The 18,266-nt window shown below is 44.8% G+C and overlaps 1 long non-coding RNA gene across 1 annotated transcript; it reads right to left on the bottom strand.

Moving 5' to 3' along the window:
* Nucleotides 1–11,790: 11,790 nt before the first annotated feature.
* Nucleotides 11,791–17,996, bottom strand: LOC117088695. Its single transcript, XR_004439284.1, has 2 exons — nt 17,748–17,996; nt 11,791–13,110 (listed from the first exon to the last, which is right to left on the bottom strand). It is a non-coding gene; the product is annotated as an uncharacterized LOC117088695 (long non-coding RNA).
* Nucleotides 17,997–18,266: the final 270 nt, after the last annotated feature.

The following is an 18,266-nucleotide window of genomic DNA, read 5'->3' as shown; positions in this document are numbered from 1 at the left end:
AACACTTAAAGAAATGTGTTTATAGTGAAGTGCACTGTGAAAGCATTCTGTGTGGCACAGTCCCATGGCATTCTCCTCTTTTTGGGGACTCAGGATAAAGTGTAAAAGTGGAGTCCTTGATTTTTAAATATCTAGATGTTCTGCCTCCCAATTGCACCTGCTTTTCACATAAATTATTACGCCATTAAAAATTACAAATGCTTTGTTGGCCATGTTTCTTAATGGGCTCTGCCCTGAACATAGCAGTCCAGTTGGAAAACAGGCTAAATTAAAAGCTATTTATCTAAATAAAATTGGTCTCCTCATAAAATGCTATGGCATTTTCCTATCATTTGTGTTACCTTGGCATCCATTTCAAATCTTTCTCTAACACACCCAAACTCCTTCTTGGAAAAAAGCCAAATTCTCTCTCTCTCTCTCTTTCTGATGTGAGAAGTAAATTTGCTACCCTGTTTCCCTAAAACTCAGTAAGGGCTTCAGCCCTGTGGGAGAGAGAAACTTTAACCTTTTCCATTCACAAAGACACAGTTTGAATCCCACCATCCTTTTAAACTAGCGACTTTTACAGGTCTCATGGTTAAGAGTTTTAAATCAAAGCTATAATGTCTTTATTTGTGCCTCTCTGTATTATGTGTACATGTATACATGACTGTATATTGGCTGTGATACCATTGACTTATAAATAAATGAGGGCTCATACATTAAATAACCCAAATGATTTTCAGGTTCCTGTGACTTTAGTAATCTTTGGTAAATATAGTTTTTAAATTATTGATAAAATAATAGAAATGTCTTCAGGATTTTAGACATTTTTGCCTGGGTCTACTGGTCAGATATGCTTATAATGTCTCTACTAGATATTTTAAAGGTATAAAGCTGTTGCTTTTATAATATTTTTGACACTTGCTTAATTTGTCTGTGAGCTTATGTCTTTGGATTTGGCCTTTAAATTATGTGGTATAGACAGTGGCCACAGTGAGGCCTGGGGACAGTGCCTGGGCTGCATCCTCCCTGGGTCAGCTATGCCTCTTGGCCATGCTGGGAAGGGTTGGATCCACCAGGTAGTATCTCCACAGCTCTATCCTTTGTCCTGGGATCTGCAGCTGACACATAAGTAAAATTGGTTCCTAGGTTTTTCACTGAAAATCAGGGTTACTAAGAGTTAACACTGGAATTAATATATACAATTAAAACTACTAGGTACAAGACAAACAATTCTATATACAGAGTATATGAAGAAAATAAGATGCAAAAATAGTTTTTAAAAGAGAGTAATTTTTTTTCCTTTTACATGAGAGAACTTCATGTGGTCAAAATAAGAGGGCAAGGAAAGTAAATGTTCACCTAAGGTAGAATGCCAATATAAAAAAAGGATATATAGCACAAAACTGAAGGTTTAAGCAAGTTGTGGAAGGCCTGTAGAAGATTAATCTCATGAAAAGAATTTTATGTGTGATCAAGTTGGCTAAAATTAGAAGGGAATTATTTTTTCTAAAAATGAAGCATATCAAAAGTACACTGATGCAGGGGCAGAGTTAGGCCTCTGCGTCAAAATAACAGGGTTTTCTTGGAGCATCAATCTGTTCTTTAATAGAAAATTGTAAAGGTTATAAAAGGTTTACAGAATTCTTGTGCAGTCAAAACTGAGATTGGATAGATTTGTTTATAAGATTTAATTAAAATTAGCTTTAACATTAATAATATACTGATGTAAAGGTAAGATTTGTTTTTCCCTTTTGAACAATATTGTTGTGAAGTACTAATAAGGATTAACTTTTTGTTCCCCTTCTGAGTAAAAAAAGAGGGAAAGACATTTTTTCATCCAATGTTGTCTTTATTAGGTCTTTTGATTGCTTGGTAAACTGAGTTTCCTCTCTATCAAAGAGCAAAGGTGTTTTTGTTTTTTTGTGGTTTTTTGGTCCTATTTATATGCAAAGAAGGTTTTTGCTTTCTGAAATACTTGAATTATCACTTTGGTTAAATGAATGACTATGATTAGTGACCTGTAATCCTATTTTGATCTAGTATTTAAGCCTTTAGTATTTGATATACTCCCAAAATCAAATTCAAATTCTAAAATTAAGTATTTTCGAGAAGAAAACTCTGAAGTCCAAGAGAGATATATTAGGCATATTTGGTATATTAAAATCATATGGGAAGCACTGTCAAATAAGAAATAGTTTTTAACTTTGAGTTATATTTGTATAGATATGTTAATATGTTCCAAAATTATATGAGATTCCAAAACTTCAGATAGGTCTTGGTATATGTAATCAGTCATGATTATGATTACTTTAAACTGCTGTATGCCACAGGAATAACCAAATTTCCTTGTCAATTGTGTCTTTAATCATAGCTATTCTAAGTCTTTTGTTATTCACAGACAATTAGTATTCTACTTTGACTCTTCTGGAAAGAAAAAACAGAAAACAAAAAATGGTTTAAAGCAATGGCAACGAAAGCCGAAGTTGACAAATGGGATCTAATTAAACTAAGGAGCTTCTGCACAGCAAAAGAAACTATCATTAGAGTGAACAGGCAACCTACAGAATAGGTGAACATTTTTGCAATCTATCCATCTGACAAAGGGCTAATATCCAGAATCAAAAAGAACTTACACAAATTTACAAGAACAAAACAATCCCATCAAAAAGTGATGAAGGATATGAACAGACACTTCTCAAAGGAAGACGTTTATGCAGCCAACAAACATATGAAAAAGAGCTCATCATCACTGGTCATCAGAGAAATGCAAATCAAAACCACAATGAGATACCATCTCATGCCAGTTAGAATGGCAATCATTAAAAAGTTAGGAAACATAAGATGTTGGAGATGATGTAGAGAAATAGGAACACTTTTACAGTGTTGGTGGGAGTGTAAACAAGTTCAATCATTGTGGAAGACAGTGTGGCGATTCCTCAAGGATCTAGAACCAGAAATACCATTTGACCCAGCAAAGGATTATGAATCATTCTGCTACAAAAACACATGCAGCCAGGTACAGTGGCTCATGCCTGTAATCCCAGCACTTTGGGAGGCCGAGGCAGGGGGATCACAAGGTCGGGAGATTGAGACCATCCTGGCTAACACAGTGAGATCCTGTATCTACTAAAAAATACAAAAAAATTAGCCAGGCACAGTGGCGGGTGCCTGTAGTCCCAGCTACTCAGGAGGCTGAGGCAGGAGAATGGCATGAACCTGGGAGGTGGAGCTTGCAGTGAGCTGAGATTGCGCCCCTGCACTCCAACCTGGGCGACAGAGCGAGACTCCATCTTAAAACAAAACAAAACAAAACAAAAAACACAACACAAGGACACGTATGTTTATTACAGCACTGTTCACAAAATAGCAAAGACTTGGAACCAACCCAAATGCCCATCAATAATAGACTGGACAAAGAAAATGTGGTATATCTACACCACGGAATACTATGCAGTCATAAAAAATCATGAGTTCATGTCCTTTGCAGGGACATGGATGAAACTGGAAACCATCATTCTCAGCAAACTAACACAAGAACAGAAAACCAAACACCACATGTTCTCACTCATAAGTGGAAGTTGAACAATGAGAACACATGGACACAGGGAGGAGAGCATCACACACTGGGGCCTGTCAGGGATGTGGGGCTAGGGGAGGGATAGCATTAGGAGAAATACCTAATGTAGATGAAGGGTTGATGTGTGCAGCAAACCACCATGGCACACATATACCTATGCAACAAACCTGCACATTCTGCACATGTATCCCAGAACTTAAAGTACAATAATAAAATTTTTTTTTAATTTGCTACAATCCAAAATTTGCCTTTTCTTCAAAGAAATTCATGAAAAACGACCCTGACAAGTACTCTTAAGTACAGATATCTGATAACTTCAGAGATCATACCATTAGACTAAGTAAAAATCTTCAGAACTCAATAAACTAATGTGTTCACAAAGATTGCTAAGCCAACATCAAGCAGAACAAGAATTAATTACGTGTCACTAAACTGATAGAGAACTGAAATGATTTTTAAGACTTTTTATTTCAAACATTGCTGATTTAATATTTTGTTTTCCAGAGTCAAAAACACGTTTTTCTTTCGGGCTATTTCTAGCTTATAGCAATTGGGCAATATATCTTTATAAGCAAAATCGAAACATTTGCCTTTCTCTCTACTTTATTTTCTCCAAATTTGGAAACTATTCATGGGTATTCTTATTTCATGGCAATCTAGTAATCTGCACTAGTTCAATAAAAATCTGTTTTCTGTAACAGGACACAACTGAAGACACTGTTTGTTGTTGGTGGTGTTTTTAACCAGACTTTGTCTGGAATGGTACATTTTCAGAGATGATCAGACTGCTTTGAGGAACTGAGGTTGACTTTATAGAGCTGATAAAAAGCCTCTTGGAAAGACTGGCCTGAAACCTTATCTTACATGGTTCCCTTGCAAGATTTCTGTCCTTGTGGTAAGTAAAGAATGCCACTTTTAGACAGGTTTGGGAACCTCAAGATATTTTGGGGACCTTGTGAAGAGAGGAATTTACCAATTCCTACAGGTATTACAATGGCAGTCTAGTGGTGAATCCTTGGCTTGATTCCTAACCTCAAAACTTTTAACAGTGTAATCCAAAATTCCTTACGAAAGTTCCAGCAAAGTCAACCTAAAAAAGCCTATTTGGCCAATCATCATTTTTCTTGCACTTTATGCAAGTAATCAGACCAAGTATAACATTAAAACTTATTTTACAAATAAATTGGTCCTACTAAGGTTTATCTTGGGCAAAAATGGGGGCTGAAAACAGAAAAATTACGTTTCAGAAGAAAACTACAGTACACCTGTTGTTAGATTCTAGCCTTGTCCATTGTTCTGAGTTTTTATTATCTTCCTACAATTTGGATTACATCCTGAACTACTTCCTGGATACAAGTCTCTAAAAAAGGACCAGGCTTTAATTTTCTTCATGATGTTTTTAACCGACTTCCCCAATGGAATAGGTTTATTAAAAATTTTGGGCCGGGCGCGGTGGCGCAAGCCTGTAATCCCAGCACTTTGGGAGGCCGAGACGGGCGGATCACGAGGTCAGGAGATCGAGACCATCCTGGCTAATACGGTGAAACCCCGTCTCTACTAAAAATACAAAAACTAGCCGGGCGAGGTGGCGGGCGCCTGTAGTCCCAGCTACTCGGGAGGCGGAGGCAGGAGAATGGCGGAAACCCAGGAGGCGGAGCTTGCAGTGAGCTGAGATCTGGCCACTGCACTCCAGTCCGGGCGACAGAGCGAGACTCCGCCTCAAAAAAAAAAAAAAAAAAAAATTTTGGCATACACATTTTGTTCTTTATTATAATCCTTATGCATATTATATTTCTACTATATATCTCTCATTGTTTTACTACTTCTAAGAAAATTAGATTCATGGTACTCTACAGACTAGAGATGATTTAACAAGTGACAGCAGCTATAGATCAATGACTTTGACAGGACTACCCTAAGAACCAGACTTTCCAGCAATGAGGGACACCTGGACACTCAGATTTTGATCATCAATGCTTTCAAGAAGAAATATTTTTGATCAAAAGGGGGAAATGAGAAAAGAAAAGAAAATTTATCTGAGAAATACAAATCCTTTTAAATTATCAGACCCAGAGAGGCATGAAAATATAATGGCAATCACATCCTACTCCCCCACCCCATTTTTAAGCTCTGTATTCATCTCTTAAAACTGCTTGCTATTGCCACTAGCAGCTACAAAGTAACCTGATAATGCTCCACCAGAAACTACAACCCAGTCTATAGCTTAACAATGTATACTCAATAGCTTATGTTATTTCAAGGTCAAGTCTTGGTAAACAACTCAGGAATGGCCTCTTCCTTCGCATTTGTAACTGCTGCTGATTAGAGAGTACACTCAGGGCAATTTGAATCTATATTGCTGGGTTGTAGTCCTCAGACCTGGCCCAAATAAACTTTCTACTTATATTAATTTTGCCTCAGCTTCTTTACCTTTTAGGTCAACAGACAACAGGGACTAGAAGCCTTTTTGGAGTAAGGAAGTGGCATTCACAGGTGACAGTGCTGAGGAAGGAGCCTGGGGTCTCCAGGGATATAGCTTACAATTCCTCTCTAAATCCTGGGTTCAAAGAGCTGGGCTCCCAAATGTCCCCCGAAAGCTTTCTTGTGGCCACACAAACTTGCACCAGCCCCCTACATCTGAGCCATTTGAGGTGATTTATATGAAGATGATTGCAGGATAATTCATTGAGACACGAATTCATGCTGTATTTCTCCCTCTGTTCCAAGTGGGAAGCTTCTCTGCGCTCCTGCACCTCTGGGGAGCCTTGTGGCGTGGGCTGGGGGTAAAGGCTGGTTAGAGACAATTAATTTCCTGGCCTTTGCCTTCCAGGAGCCAGAGCAGCTTAATGGGATCATGCAGTAGAGGAGAGGGCAGAGAGAAGGAAGGAGCCGCATCCAAAGGAGCTTGTGGAGTTCCCCTCATGAGTAGAACCAGCAGCCCTGCTAGGGAGGTGGAGGACCTCCAAGAGTACTGGTTACCAGGATGGCCAAGGACAGGCCTGAGTATCTGGCTTCCCTCTAAGCCCAAGCCTAGAACCTGGATTTCTGTGTCAAAGATGCACCAACTCTTCCACCAACACTCCCCTGCATCCTTGCAGCTATTAAGGGGAAGGGGACTCGGCTCACTCTTGGAAGCTGGCTGCATCACTCCAACCACTTGGACAGGATGGAATTCCTGAGCAGCTCTTCACTCATTCCCTGGCTCACTCAAATAACCAGTGGGTCTGGAGAGCAGACCAGCACTCAAAGCAGAAATTGCTTCCGTGCATGTGGACTTTGTGAGGCTTGGTCCAACACCTAGGGGCTGCACTGGAGCACTGAGGCATCAGAAGGCATTAAGGAACCAGCTAGGCATCCCCATGCTTTGAGGAAGCAAATCACCTAAACCCTATCCTCTGACCCAAGCTAGGTGAGAGAGACCACCAGGGGGCTAAGTCTCCCAGCTAAGGCAATGTCTGTCAGTGTCTTGTAAGAGAGCTATTTGAATACAAATGCCCACAGAAGCTGCTGACTCTCCCCCAGTGCCTTACAAAGTGGTCCAATCCTGGTGTCAGCTGGGGTCATCTGTCCCTTAAGATCCAGACCTGATTGTCTTGAACTCCCGCCACCTCCGCCCCCGCCCCTGGCATGTCCAGTGCCCTCACCAAGACTTCTGGGAATTCTCAGAGATTAGCGCTTCTTCTATCCTCTTCTGGCTCTGATTTCAGAATTCTGCTGAATTATCCTTCTTCATTTTGTGTCTCCTCCTTCCAGCACAGAGCCGGAACCTTTCCCTGATCCCCAAGCCTCTGAGTACAAGCAGGCATGGAATTTGGATGTAGAGATTTTTCTGAAGATTTAGGGGCAATAGCTGGAAACGTACATCTCACTCCAAGATGCAGGGAAAATTAAAAGTGGACTTAAGTTCTTAGGTAGCCCCTGGGCATTTCCTCCCCTTCTGCCTCAGTTTCCGGTTGCTGCAGTCCTCTCTTCTCTAATCCCCTCTCTGAGCCCACCACCAATTCTGGTCCTTGCTCATGCAGACTAGGATGGTTCTCTATTCCTCTTTGTACTCCAGCCTCCCCTAAGGGTCCCTCCCACTCCTGTGTCCTACTGTGCATTTTACTAAACTAAGATCATTCCTTTCCCGTGTAAAACTGGTACTGGTTGTGGTAAAATAGTAATTTCCTACCTCTGAAAGTAACATTATTTTACAGATGAGGCCAATTGAACTCAGTAGGTTAAATAAATCAGTCAAGATCACATAGCAAGAAGAGTTGGGATGGCACTGGGATCTGTCTTCACAGAAAGTTGCCTTTCCTTCTGGGCTGGCTCTGGTTTGGCTGAGGTCTTGGCCTGCAGGAGGGGTCTGCTGCAAGAGGGACAGGTAGTTCTGAGAGGGGGTCTTCATGACCCAGGCAGGAAGCAAGAGTGCCACTGCCTTGTCAGAGTTCCAGAAGCAGTGGTGTTTGGAGTCCTGAGAACAGGCAATCCTGAGTTCTAGGGAGCCTATGTTAGGTGGCTGGACCAAGACCACCAGGCCTGACTGTGGGGTTAGGGGCTGGCACAGAAGGCTGGGCTTTTGCTCCCAGGCAATGAAGAATGAGAAACCAGGCAGAGTTGGGAGGACTAGAAGGAGCCTTTAGCCATAAAGCAAAGCTACTAATCCTGGGTGCCAGAAGCAGTGCTAAAGCCTTTATATTACATCATTTCTAATACACACAGTGAGCCCCAGAGAGAGTCATCCTTCCACTTCACAGACAAGGAAGCTGAGAGTCTCAGTGGTTGAGTGACTTGCTCAGAGCCCCACAGCTAGTAAGTAAACAGGCAGCCAGAACGCAAACTCCACACGTCTGCTTCCTAGTCTCACACACGCCATGTGGGTTCTGGCAGAATATTCAGCTGCTGGGGTTGGTAAATTGCATGTCTGTTCCCACCTCAGGGACTCTGCTGCTGGTCTGGAATACTCTCCTGCTAGGTTTCAGTACAGCAGACCCCATCTTGTCTTTGGGACTAACTTTAGGAGACTTCTCCTTGCAAAAGCCTTGCTGACCTCCCAATCCAAAGAAGCCCCCAGGCCCTCTCCCTCTCCTCACTCTGTCATGTTTTCTTCTTGGAACTTACTTGAAATTTTCTCATTTATTTATTTATTACTTATTGTCTCCCCCATGCCCTAAACGTGAAAGTGGGCTGTGTCTGTCCTGTTTTCCTGAATCCCCAGTGCCTAGGTCAGCCAGCACTCACATACAACTATCTGGGAAGAAGTGAAGGAGGCTGCAGAGTCTGAACACCAGACTCGTATCAATCTCTTGCTCGTATCAATAACCCTCTCTCCACAGCCCAAGCACCTCAGTGGCAGCTCCTCTACTCCATCCCCCCATGAAGAATTGCTGCGGGAGGAATGACAACTGGACCAGATGTCACCTGACAGGAGTCCAAGGCAGATCCTGCTACCCTAGCTGGTGGGTCTCCAGACTGGCAGATCAATCTGCCCTGGTCCTTGGGAGGTCCTCTACCCCAAGTCTGCCCAGGAATTCCCGTCCACCTTTCTACAACCTCTCATGCTCACTGACCTCTAGGCTTTAGGGAAACAAAAACAGTTCTGCCCTATAAAGATGTCAGGACCCTGGCTCCAGGTGGCCAAACCCTTGTCGTGAAATGGAAGGAAGGCAGGGCCTGGAGGTGGCCCACTGGCTGGAGGCCTGGGGATGAGGCCCAGACCCTGAGCTAGGGACTCGAGGCTCCCGGTTCCATGTGCAACATGCTCAGGATCACTGGCTGTGGCTGAACTCCACTTCTCTCAAACACATTCAGTGATGGGTTCCCTTTGTCTACCCTGTGGGGAGGCCAGAACACCAGTGAAATATGAAATCGAAAGCACATTGTACATCTCAGATGAAAAGTGCCACAGTCAGAGAGATTCACAGCCGTGCTGTTCACTTGTGCTGGTCAAATGGCTTTGGCTGGGAGATTGTTTTATGGGTATGAGTTTTACGGTTTAAAGAAAAAAATACGGCTTGTTTCATAGAGCCATTATGGGATTTTGCTATCGAGGCACACAGTCTCTGCACAGCCCTGAAATGTTTTGACAGCTCAGGCAAATTCTCAGGAAAACCTGAGACCAGAGCGTGCCAACCAGCCGCTTATCACTCCGCTCCCACAGCCCGGGCGCTCGGCCGGAGCTTCCCCTGCTGGCTCCTCAGCAGGCCCGGCCGCCACCCTGCCCGCGGGACCAGCCGCACGCGGCCCAGCTATGAATCAACCCTGTCCTCCCATTCCAGTGCGGGAAATGGGATGATGAATTCGTTTCCATCACCACACTGCCCATAAGTCACGGCTTGAAGGGCATTTTTTTTCTTTTAAAGTTTCCAATGACAAAGATTTCATTATCCAAAGCAATAATTTTTACCCGGAGCAATGCAAGATTTCACTCTACCTGAATTAGGCCCATATGTGAAAGGGCAGCCTGAGAACGTCAGTGTCTGGGGGCGGAGAGGAGGGTGGGAAAGGGGGAGGCTGGTCTCTGTGTTCTCGCCCTGCCCCCACGTGTTCCCTTTCTCTCTCTGTGTGGATGTTCGCTTTCTTTGTTCTCAGTCTCCTTCCTCCTGAGCCAACCTCTCTCCTTGTCACTGAGCACCCCCATGATCCTCTCCCCAAGGCATAACCCTTCCTCCAGTGACAGCCCCAGGCCTGGGCTCACACTCTCTGTTTATTCTGCCTGCCTGTTCTCCCCACTGCTTCACATCCACACCGCCCTCCCAGCCCCCGCACCCCCCCACCCCATATCAGAGCCAAAGAAGGGCAGAGAATCACCAGCACTGCTCTCAAATAGAGGCCAAAGGGATTTCCTTCAAATCAGAAAGGCAATTTCAAAACTGCACAACAGAAGCGCACTGCACTACAGATGATCCCCAGGGGCTTGACTCATTCTGAGGCTCTGGATGTGCCACCTTCTGCCAGGCCCCATCTTTTTCCCCTGTTAGTTTTCACACTGAGGCCTCATTGCTCCAAAGCTAAAGCCTAAAGTCACAGGAAGCATAAATAAGAATCTAAAGAAGGAAATATGGGACCTTCTACAGCAGCGCGGGAGGAGCCAAGACAGGGCCCTCTGCTCTCAGCCCTCCTGGAAAGCAGCATTTGACAGGTAGGGGGTTCTTTCAGGGACTGGCTGGTATCTTCTGAGGGCTGGCCTGGCCAAGGAAGGCCAGGAGCACTGCTGAGAAGGGCTTACCCTTCTCAGGGTAAGGCTGGGGTGCCCCTGGCATCTCCCACGGTCCACATCCCAATCCCACAGAGCCTCCTTCTCCACCTGCTTTCCCGCTAACACGGCCACCGTCAGTCCAGAGACAGGCCCAGGTCAGATCACCTGTGACAAGCCCAAGAGGAAATGCTGGTATCAGATTTGAGGGAGCCATGTGCAGCCAGTCTACATTTACACAGCAACTATTAATTACAGAATCCCACCCAAGTACAAAAGATAAAATAAATACATGAATGTATTTCACTTCCTCATAAAGCAAATACAAACTAGAGCTGATATTAACTACCAAAATGACAAACTTTCATATGACTGACCTACATCCACACACAGGTAGATTAAACACCAGGGAAGAGGCCCAGACAGTGACCTCAGGAGTTTCGGCAAGCAAAGGAAAACTGGAGGTTGGGTCAGAGAGTCTTCACAGGAGAGTGGTGCTCTGGTGTGGAGGAAGTAATAGTTCCAGAGTCTTCAAGAGAGTGTTAGAGGAGTGAGGTGTCCTCCCGGAGGGGTGGAATGATGCTGGGAGTTAACTGAGCCCATCCATGAAGTTTGGAAGCCCAAGCTAAAGATCTAGACCTCTCATTACTTCCCAATCAATGACAAAGGAAGTGTGTTGAAGCCATGTTAGCCCCCACAGTTCTCAGCTACCACTATTATATATTGTTAACTCCTCCCACCAGGTACAGCAAAGCATATTATGAATGTTACGGTAAGCATGGGCACAGGGAGAGAGGACAAAATTGAAGATCTGTGGTGATGCCTGTGCTGGGGGGCCTCTAGTGCACTCACTGGCTAAGAGAGACCCCCATGCCAACCCCCTGACCCGCAGCCCAACTGCAGGCCAGTCTTCAATTCCTGCCTCAATAATCTCATCAACCACCTCATGTCAGGAATCTGGAGCTCTGGGTTAACAGGTGGAGTTGTGGCTGATATACATGACGCTCGGGTGCTGTGAGATTTGCAGGCAGTGACAAGTTTTAATTAGAAATTTTTCTTAGGCCAGGCACAGTGGCTCATACCTGTAATCCCAGCACTTTGGGAAGCTGAGGTGGGCAGATCACTTGAGGTCAGGAGTTCAAGACCAGCCTGGCCAACATGGCAAAACCCCATCTCTACTAAAAATACAAAAATTAGCCAGGTGTGGTGTTGGGCACCTGTAGTCCCAGCTACTTGGGAGGCTGAGGCAGGAGAATTGCTTGAACCTGGGAGGCGGAGGTTGCAGTTAGCCAAGATTGCCCCACTGTCCTCCAGCCTGGGTGACAGAGTGAGATTTGGTCTCAAAAAAAAAAAAAAAAAAATTCTTAGAGGTGAAATTCACATAACATAAAATTAACCATTTTAAAGTACACAATTCAGTAGCAGTTAGTACATTCACAGTGTTGTGCATCTACTACCTCTATTCAGTTGCAGAACATTTTCATCACCCCCAAGGAAAAACTCATACCCACGAAGCAATCACTCCCCAGTTCTCCTCCTCCCAGGCCCTGGCAGTCCCTGATCTGCTTTCTGTCTCTTTCCAGATGTTTCATATAAGCAGAATCATACAATATGTGACCTTCAGTGTCTGGCTTCTTAGTATGTTAGCTTGGCTTAGAAACATAGCATGTTTCTGAAGTCCATCCACATTGTTGCATGTATCAGAATTCCATTCCTTTATATGGCTGAATAGTATTTCATTGGATGTATATACTACACTTGTGTAGCCATTCATCTGCTGATGGACAACTGTTTCCACCTTTGGCTAGTGTGAATAATGCTCCTATAAGCTTGTATGCCCAAGTATTTGTTTGAGTCCTTGCTTTCAATTCTTTTGGGCATATGCCTAGGAGGGGAGTTGCTGGGTCATATAGTAATTCTATATAATATACTTTTGAGGGATGGCCGAAGTTCTTTCCACAGGGCTGCATCACTTTGCATTCCCACCAGCGGAAAGGTTCTGAGAATTCTCAGACAGATGGATAGTGGTAGGAGATGCATCTGATGGTTTTGTTTGAGTCAGGGTTAGGGGAGGCTGAGCTGGAGCTACTACCTGGTGCTCTCATGGCACCCAAGTCCTCTGCCACTCCTAGAGCCCAGAACCATGTGTGGCTCAGAGCAGGTCCTCAGACTTAAGGTGTAAAGGAAGCAGTGAAGACTAGGAAGGTGTTCACAATGGTGGTCCTGGGTCGCAGAGTCCTGAGACACCACAGCCACACCGTGAAAATCAAGGCTGAGGACCTGAGACTACACAGGCTTCCCCACTCAGGCTCCTGCAAATAGCAGGCTGGGGAGCTGCACTCCTCTGCAGATCCCATTACTGGAGATAGGACTGCAACATGAAATGATAAAAACGTAAAACATCAGGGAACATGCTGTAAATCACTTATTGGCAACCTGCTGCCTCCCAGACATGCCCGATTGGAGTGAGATGCTGCAGCAGCTCGAGATTTCCACATGGCCTAGACCAGGCTTTCTTTCAGGCGCCAAGACCCTGACCTAAGAACTGAAACCATGTGGGGAAAACACCTTGGGGGCCTGACTCATCCTGTCCTCCAGCCTAGAGCATCACTCCCAAGTCTTCTCCTGGCATCGAGCCCACCAGCTCCAGGCCTTGGGAAAACCCCTTTGCCCCTCCATGCCTGTGTTTTCCCAATTTGAGAAATGATGATGCCTTGGCTTGAACAGCCTCCCAGGCTCCCCAGCAGATTCCAGATGTATCTGTGATTCGTGGAGTTTACCCATAGTCTTGGCTGTCCTCATCTGGTCTCAGTGAAAAAAATCAAGAAACAAAGAAAAGAAGTGGCCAGTTCCACAAGGCCCTATGAACAGGCTTCTCAGGGCCAGTGTCAGCAGCAAGGCTCCTGAGACCGAGGCTCCTGCCATCCACCTGCACTGGCCCAGATGGGAAATGGGGCTGCTCAGGAATATGTAGGGTTTCATTCCTTCAAGTGTGCAGTATGAGGTATGGCTCCTTAGAAGCAAAACCCACATTAAAAATCAAACTAAGAAAGAAAGTGAAATGATAGGCTGTCTGCCTGCTTTCCCAAGGACTTCCCTCAGGACACCTTTAAATGCTTTAAGTGGAACTGCTTCTGCACAGTTTTGCAGTTTCATGTATACTGTCTGAAGCAGAGGTTAATGTATATAACCTTGTTGCAACTGGGTGGACTTTCTCAGTTCCCTGGTTGCTTGGCCATGGAAGCAAGCCCTGAGCAGGAGGGTGGAGGGCAGGAAGAGAAAGAGCATGGGAGCTGGGGGCTCAGAGGATCTGCAAACCACAGCTGAGCTCTGGCTAATACCAAGGCCAGTGACGGAGGAGCTATAAACCTTGTGTGCCCTCCAGCGAGTCCTTCTCACCTCTGGGCCTCGGTTTTCTCCTTTCAACAGTGAGAAAATCAGACCAGATGACCTCTGGATTGCTCCAGCTCCAATATTCTAGGCAGTGGGACTTCATGGAGCAGCTGAATATTCATGAAGGTGTGAGCAGGTCAGTCCTCGCCAGAGCCAAGCAGATGCACTAGCAAGTCCCCCTCCCACCCACTAAAGAGCAATGGTGGTGTGTCACAGTCCATCGGCTGAGTAGGCCACTCAATTCTCCATCTCATCTACCTTCTTTGACCTGAAGGTCCACACAAATGGTTCCCTTCTGAGCACATGGAATACTGTCCTTTCACAGGAACAGCGTTTAACAAAGCAGGGGGCCCGAGGTGCCCAAAACCATCATTATAATAAAGTAAAAGATCAATGTATCCAACAATGCCACCCTGTTTGCCAAATTTATCAGCCACAACAGCTTTGCTGTGAGGTGAAATGTTAGGGGCTGGGTTGGGGAAATCAGTCGCTTTTCCTTACTATGCAGCAGTTTAACCATAATTCTTCTTTAGGCTTACTGCCTGTAGCAATCTTGTCTCGTCAGATTCTCATTTCTTAGTCAGAATCCTTTCATGATTATCCCATAGTGCCTAGAACAGGGCTGCGCACACAGTGGTACTTAATAAATGTATGTGGACCTGTTTTCAGGAGTGTCCAGGGAAAGAAGACCAATATTTCAGTTACCTGTGGCTGCAGAACAAGCTACCAATTTAGTGGCTTATAACAATGATTTATGATTTCTCATGAATCTGTGTGTTGACTGGATTCAGCTGGGTGGTTTGGCAGGGCTCATTTCACAGCTGCATTCATCTGGAAGCTTGTTTGAAGCTGGAATGTCCAAGATGGCCTCTTATCCTCCAGAGCTTCTCTCCTATGTCCCTGCATTATCCACTGGTCTAGTCTAGACTTCCTTTTAGCAACAGGGTGGCTGGGTTCCACGAGGAACTGTTCTAAGAAGACAAGCCCATTGCACAGGCATTTATCAAGTCTCTGCTTGGATCATACTTGTTAATATCCCATTGGCCAAAGAACGCCACATGGCTAACTTCAGAGTCAATGCAGGAGAGACCACAAAAAAGTGTGACTTCTAAGAGATATAGTTCATTGAATGCCACAAAGCAATGATCTACCACAGCTGGTGAATCCCCCCCGATGGGAGATAGGGCCATGATACCCTGAGCCATCCTCTACTCTCCCAGGAAGGTGGAAGACGGGACAGGTTTCTCAGCAGAAAACCATCCTCCAGAGCAGGTGAGGAAGTCAGGTCACCCACTGTCAAGGTAGGGAGGGAAGGTTCCTTGAGTCCCATCATGGTCATGCTCAAAATCTAGCAAAAGCTGGACTATCTTTTCAGATCCTGGAGGACAAGTGGGACCTGTCACTTGCATTCATTCACTGAATATAGCACCTGAGCACTACCAGCATGGAGCACTTGGGATCAAGGTGTATCAAGGGAACCCCTGCTCCCAATAGCAGGAGAGGAACACGTGCACTTCCTCACACGTCCTTGTCGGCCATGGGGATCGGCTTTTTCCACTGGGGAGTAATAGTGTGGTGCAGTGGTTCATTGCATGGACCCTGTTGGCAGATGGCTTGGCTTCAGATTCTAGCTCTGCCACATACCAACTCTGCTGACCTGGGCAACCTGCCCAGCCCTCCTGAGCCATGGTTCCTGCGTCTAAATTCTCATAAGGGTTAAATCACTTAATCCATGAAAAGCACTCAGAACAGAGGTTGGCATAAAATAAGCACCAAGCAAGCATTTGCTAATATTATTCATGAGTAATCCTTACATGAAGAATTCTTTTTTCAAATTACAAACCTAATATATACTCGATGTAAAAACAAACCAACCTTGCAATATCTGAAAAAAGAAAAAAGGGAAAACCCACTCACACAATTCCTCAACCCGAAAAGAATCCTATTAACCTCCTGGCATGCATACTTAGTGTTTTCCTATGAAATATGTACACATAGCCATTCTTTTCATTACAAAAAAAAAAAAAAAATTGTCATACTGTTTGTAGCCTGCCAGTTAAAATGTAATAATATGTCAAAAATGTTGGCCATAAATATTATTCTACAATTTGATTTTACTGTCAGCATGTATTTAATGATGTAATCTATCCTTTCCTGTGGGATATTTATATGATCTGTGATTTTCCACAAACAGAAGTAATGCTGTGATACATATCCTCATACACATCCCTCATTATGTCTTCAGAATAAGTTCCTAGAAGAGGAAAATGCTGGGTTTGAAGGGAATCCTACCTGTAGGGTTGATTCAGATGCTGCTGTCCTGGCCTGGAGAGAATGAGTGTGCCTGGAAGGCATAGTAGGAGAGGAACATGTACCTGTCCTCCATGTCCTTGTCAGCCATGGGGACTGTTTTTTCTCACTGGGGAGCTATAGTATCAGCCTCTAGGCCAGAAACATTCTGCTGTGGTGTGGCTTCACCTCTGCATCAAGCAAAGCCAGAGCCACCTTTAGAGCCTGTGGAGGCTAAAGCAACTGCATCTTGGATGCTACTCACCATGTTGACTTCTGATTATCACCAGTTCTGGGAAGGCCTCTAAGATTTCCAGCATATCCCTTGTTCCTTGTGTAAGAGCAAGTACTTGCTGTAAATCATGGGTCAACCTTGATGTTATCATACTTCAACTGTCCTACACTTCCCTTCTGAACCACCCCTCCCTGTGGTATATAAGCCCTGGGTCTTGGGGGTAATGGCACGTGGATCCACCATCTTCTCTCACTGCCACCTGAGACATAAACACGGCTTCTTAAGTTTCTATTAAATGTTTCTAAGAAACTGGATTTGTCAGCCTCTTTCTTTAGCCTCTCAGCTTCTTCAGACTTTGGAGGTGGGATTGCATATACCTGCCTATTGTAAACAGAGCCCCAGGTGCCTTCTGCCTGCCTGTAACCACTAACTTCCCCAGGTTTCCACCTGGTCCTCCTGCACCCCTCTCCACACATAGAGTTTCAGTGTCCCAGAGAGAGACTTTGGCAGGAAACAGACCTGGCTTCAATATCCCTTTAGCAGGTGACCCCAATCCACGTATCCCTCTCTGATGCCTATCTCCAACCTGGACCTGTATTTCTGCCTGACTGTTCCATGGGATCCTCGAATTTAGCCCCGCCTAACCCGCTTTTCTTGTCTGCTTCCCATCACCTGTTCCAGCAAGCTGTTTGAGCAGGTGTCCAGGCTTCAGGGGTCAGGCAGCATGGGTTTAACTCTGGCTCTGCATTTACCAGCTGGGTGATTGTTGGCAAATGACTCAACCCCCTTGGGCTGCAGTTTTTCTTAACTGCAAATTGAGGACTTTAATATGAGCTTCTCAGGGTTCTGAGGATTCAGTGGGGGTGACAACAGGTCCTACAGAGTAAATGTTTAATAAATGATAACAAGAGCAATACTGATACTATTTTTATTCTTACTACCCACTGCTCCAACTAAAAACCTCATAGTCATTCTTCCTTCTTCAAGGGTCTCTTCTCTTCCACAAACCCAGGAAGTAAACCTCAGAAACGGCCCCTGAACCCCTGCTGCTGCCTTGCTGCTTGCACACATGCATTAAGTGGTCTTTTTACCCCCTCGCCATCCTGTGGACAGCACATAGCAGATGCCTGGAAAGTTGCTTGTGTGAAAAGTACAGTGGTTCCCAGCAGATCACTTCTTTTCTCTGGACCCTGCTTCCTCATCTGTAAAACCATCTCCAAGGGCCCTTGCAGCTGGGAAACACTGATTCCCTATCCCTCTACTGGTTCCTTGCCCCAGGGAACAAGGAAGCCTGGCTCCATCACTCGGGCAGGCAGATTCTTAGTGGGATGGAGCGAGATAACAGCTACATAGATGACTTCTCTTTTTATTGTCTGAACCATCAAACCCTCCCCAAGATTTCTGGACTACTGTCCCTTGGCTGGCTCAGAAATTTCTTAGCTCTACCAATATTTTCTTTCGTAGTTCTGTAAAGCAAGCTCAAACTCAGCGAGCACTGCCTATGCAAAGACCTTAAACCACATGTTTATTTTCCTAAGCTATAAAAAGTTTATGAGGGGAGCTGGACTTCTTGTCCAGCACCATGCTCAGAACTGCTACTGCATTCCACA

Source organism: Trachypithecus francoisi, unplaced genomic scaffold (genome assembly GCF_009764315.1).
Source record: "Trachypithecus francoisi isolate TF-2019V2 unplaced genomic scaffold, Tfra_2.0 Lachesis_group10, whole genome shotgun sequence".
Lineage (NCBI taxonomy): Eukaryota > Metazoa > Chordata > Mammalia > Primates > Cercopithecidae > Trachypithecus > Trachypithecus francoisi.
The sequence above is the reverse complement of the archived record's forward strand: the minus strand, read 5'-3'. Positions and strand labels throughout refer to the sequence as shown.